This window comes from Lepidothrix coronata, unplaced genomic scaffold, assembly GCF_001604755.1.
Source record: "Lepidothrix coronata isolate B3197 unplaced genomic scaffold, Lepidothrix_coronata-1.0 Scaffold29, whole genome shotgun sequence".
NCBI lineage: Eukaryota > Metazoa > Chordata > Aves > Passeriformes > Pipridae > Lepidothrix > Lepidothrix coronata.
The window spans coordinates 4043711-4048385 of NW_016690209.1; the positions used below are offsets into that span (position 1 = coordinate 4043711).

Sequence of the window (4675 nt, forward strand, 5' to 3'; positions counted from 1 at the left end):
CCTGAGGACCACGAACCTGGCTATACCTGGTAGTGTTGGTCTCAGACCTCCAACACTCCAGTGTTACAAGACCTGGAGAAGGCTCTGGACCACTTGGAAACAGTCCTATGTGGGGGGCTCACTGGCCTAAACTTGAAAGCCTTCATGGAACCAAATTTCACTCTGCAGCAATGAGATGAGCTCCCATATTGCACAAAAGAGCAAGCTCTGCCCTGTGCCCCAGTTTGCTTTGTTGCAGTCCACATAATTTGCCAGCTGGGCAGGGAGGAAGGGTATCCAGATAGATCCGAGACAAGCTGGAGCAGCAGGATGTGTCTGGCACCATGCTCTCAACCCATCAATCCTCAGCCATTTTCCTCCATGCCAGAAGACAGTTCCTGGACCAGGCATCAGGCTGGCTCTGGGCTGCCCTGCTCTGTATCCTCATTAGGCAGAGCCATGTTCTAAAGGCAGGAAACTGCCAACTTTGCCTGAAAAGAAAGAATGAGCTTTCTGGGGTAAAATTCACAATTGTCCCCAAATTTCTAGCTCAAATATTTGACTAAGCAAAATTCCAAACTTTTTTTCAAGTTTGAGATGTCTATATGGTTTCACTCTCTTTTCATTGATGCTTTTATGTAATTCTGGTAAAAAAAGGGTAAGTGATTGCAGCCAAACAGTTTCAGAGAGCTGTTAGCTTCAGGATCTGCAGCTCATAGAAAAGACTGGATTTCTGGCGAGTCTATTCTCTTGAAAAGTTTCTGAAGAATCCCCACTCCTGGGTGTTATTTCCTAAAATCTGAATTGCCCTCACAGGGCCTCCATGGAGCTGATGTGCCCAGTGTTGCAGTGAGGATGGAGACATGCCAAGGCAGTGGAGCTCTGCCTGCTGCCTGGCAGATGATGGTGTCCCCCGCAGTGGCATCTGCTGACCCAGCTCTGGAGGTCATTAGCAAGATGCGACGTATCTCACCAGGCCATGTATCTTATTGCAGGTCACTGCCTGCTTTTTCTGATGACTTAAACACTTTCATCACTCCGTACAAGAGCTGTGCTGCCAAGGGGAGCTGAGCTTTGAAAAATCTTGCCCTTTCCTAGACCAGAGTGTTTTTGCTGGTTGTTTTATTTAGCTCTGTTGACCCCAGAAACCTCCTGGGCCACTTTAACGAAACAAAACATCTCTGTTGACTAGATGCAACTGAGCTAGGAAATTCACTGGGTATTTATTCTCAGAGACCCATGTCTCTGGCTATAAGAACTGATTTCTTATACTTTGTGTGAGCTCAGCTACCAGAGCATGGCATACACATTGCAACTTATCTCTGCTGCAATCTCTTCAGGCTGCTGGAGGACACCTTCTTGTGTTATGCTTTCAAGGGAAGAAAACCAGGACCCTGGATGATAAAAAATGACTCCTACAACCACATTTTTCTGAGTCATTGGCTGCTCTTTGTTTGCATGAAGTGGAACATCACCCTCCTGAAAGCAGTCACCACCACAAAAGGGCAGATCCATGAGAAGACCTCAGAAAACACACTGAATTCACTTAATATATGAAAGAAATTCTCAATGGAGGCCGGCAGGGATATTTTAGGAAATGCCCTCTGCTGAGGTGAGGGTTCTCTGATGCCCTAAGCCCAGGAAGTGGTGGAGGAGATGATGGAAAATAAATGCCTAATCAGCTCTCTGATAACAACTTCTGTTGACCTGCACAATTTACTGGATTACAAGATAAAGTCATGAGGGTTAAATTGAATCTGAATATAGCAACCATATTAATACAAGTGAGATTTCAATTTGTTGAATGATGACTTTGGCTATGTTTATTGCAAAGTCTTAAAAACTCTTGGAAGATGAGTATTTACAGAAATTGAATGCATTTCTGCATAGGAGTTTTTTGACTACATCAAACATGCTTAAGTATATATTGTACAACTGTGAGAGTCTGTTCTGATCAGAGATACAAGATTCCCCAGTGCCGCTTCTGCAGCAGTATGACATAACTTTGCCTGGCTGTTCTAGTCCCTTTACTTGAGTGATTAAAAACAAGACGAGGCAAAGCAATGAACATAGCCCAGGGAAAAATTCTGCCTGGCTCATGAGAGATTGCAAATGGACCTGCTAGATCACTTCCATCTCTAACTTCTTTAAATTCTGTCATGATTCTCTCAGGCATTTTGAAAAATATACGTGATTGTACACATGGATTTGCAACGGGTGCAGAGATAAATAGAGCTGTATGTAAACCTGTTTGAGAACAGCTCTGTGGGTTCTGGTCAGTGTTACACGTGGAGGCTTTGCCACATCTGCAGTTTTCATGTCTTTAAGCTAGACCAGAACAACTCTTGTTAGTTATTAACATCTATTCCATCTCTTTGCATGTGATACCCACCATGGCCATAGGATTTACGACTGTCTCCCAGGGATCTCAGTGCTTCTGTTTGACCTAAGGTTTGCTTCTACAGCATGCCTCCAGAAAACCTCCAGCTGGAGACAACACAGTGACTGGAAGACCATCTTATCTTTGTTGCCTGTGAGACATCACTGGAGTGGCAGAGCTACAGCTGAGCTCCAGACAAGTCATATCCTACTGATTGTTTTGGCATTTACAGCACTTGCACCAGCACTCTGGTTCAGCTCCAGCCACCTGCATGTGGCAATGAGACCAGCTCCATTCACTTGCATAAACACACCACACCTGTGCAACACTGCTAAACAGTTGCCCTGTGCATGAAGAAAGCATGTCATGGATCAGGGTGCAATGCACCTTTGTCCAGCATTCCCTAAGATGGATCTCTTCTGATGTTGCTCCTCCCTGATAAAAGTCAATAAAGAAAAGCTATCCAGGCATCTTAGACTTGGAGTCATGAGCCCCACAGGGTATGTATCCCTGTTATGAGCAAAGATGTGCCTGGGAACAGCTGTCTGTGCCCAAGGCTTACTCTGCATGAGGCTGGCATGTGCTTAACTGCAGCCCAAATTTGCAACTGAGCCATGTGACAGGCATCTTCTGCTTATGAAGGGCTGGCCATGGGTTGTCCACCTGTGGACAGAGCTGTAACATGCTCCAATATGTCTCTCCCCATGAACAAGAACTTGGCTTGCATTAAAGCCCCCAAAAGGCTGAAGCTCTGAAAGAATTGCAGAGATCTTCCAGACCCGAGTGGAGCCAGTGCCATGCCTGTGTATGAGGATTTATGATGCAAGCAGTCCAGACAGCAGATTCTGAGATTGCTCAATGATCAAGGCATGCACATCTTGGGAGTCTTTCAGGGACAGTGCTCAGTGAGGGACAAGGATCTTGATTTTGCACCTGCAATTGCATGTGCTAACCCTCCGACACAGAGGTGTGATCTTGCAGAGCTGGACTATGGACGTGAACTGAAATTGGGTTTATTTCCCCATATGCAGATGCCAATTTCAGGTGTGTCTGCTGTGCTCCTGCGAGTGGCTGAGACTCCCTGGGAAAATGGAAGAGAACACGGCAGCCTGTGGCAGTGAGAGGTGACAGGAAAGAGCTCAGTTCAAAGGCTTGAAATGCTCAGTTCAAAGACATTTTAACACTTCATAGCTACTTCCTCCTTGCTGTACTGTCTGCCCCTTAGCTTTAATGTAATTGTCATGTTATATCTGTAGCAAACCTATTGTATAGAATGAGGCTTTTTAGCTGTTATTTGCTAAATGTATCAACAATCAGCTTTGTCCTAAAGCATAAGACATTCCCACCAAACGGTTGCCTGCCTAAGCTAATGTAAAATGTTGAGTAGCTGTTCAGTTTGCAATTCACTAAGTATTTCTGAAATACTGATAGAACAATAATAATAAATTTTGGGCTTTAAATTCTTCTTTTATTCAAGATCTTACAGTGTGTTACAGAAGGTAATTGTTAAGGTTTCACATCAAGATGGAGTTGGGCATCTGCTCCCTTACCAAAGTTGTCTCTTCCCAAAACACTGTTGTCCTCTTCCCACAGAGCCCCATTAGAATTTTGAGGGACATCCAGCGGCCTGGTTGCCACAGTGACAACACAGAGGACCTGCTGTGACTGTTCCCATGGGACACACAGCAGTTCTGTGCTGCTCCATGCTGGAGTTTGGCCAGGCTCATCAGCCCCACAGAATGCTTCTCTTCCCTTGTGCTTGGCCTTGGGATCCATGTCAGGAGCAAGATCAGACGCTCTTCAGACAAATCAAAAGGTGCTGCAAGGGCAAAAAGGAGAAACATGTTCTCCATGTTTGCTAAGGCTCAGCAGCAAGCCCTGGGCATATAGAGCAAGGGGAGGCTAATTCAGAGAGGAGGGAACAGCCAGGTGAGTGGTGCCCTGCCAGTGCAGTCTGGGAGCAGTAACAAATCTGTATCAGGAGATATCTAAGGAAAAGTTAGTCAGTGCCTTCTCCAAAGGGCCTAGGTAAGGTCCTCCCCAAGCCAGCCACGGGATGCTCAGATCTGGTGACCTGAGCCTCTTGTTGCCCAGCTTTGCATGCAGGAGCACTGCTCATCCAGTGTTATTTATGGTGAACGGCTGAGCGCCCAACCATCTGGAGCCCAGCCCCACTAATCATGTTCTCTGCCAAAACAAATTGAACCTAATTGGTTGGAAAAGAAGGAGGGGGAGAAGCAATGACAACAAAATCAACAACAACAAAAACAAATACCCCAACTCACCCTGATTCTATACTAAAAACAAATCATTAAG

The 4675-nt window shown here is 45.5% G+C and overlaps 1 long non-coding RNA gene across 1 annotated transcript in view; it reads right to left on the minus strand.

The window, feature by feature from the left end:
* Window positions 1–3826: 3826 nt before the first annotated feature.
* LOC108495207 overlaps window positions 3827–4675 on the minus strand; it is an 86066-nt gene continuing 85217 nt past the window's right edge. The window contains exon 6 of the long non-coding RNA XR_001874029.1: window positions 3827–4178. This is a non-coding gene — a long non-coding RNA (uncharacterized LOC108495207). The remainder of the gene's footprint in view (window positions 4179–4675) is intronic.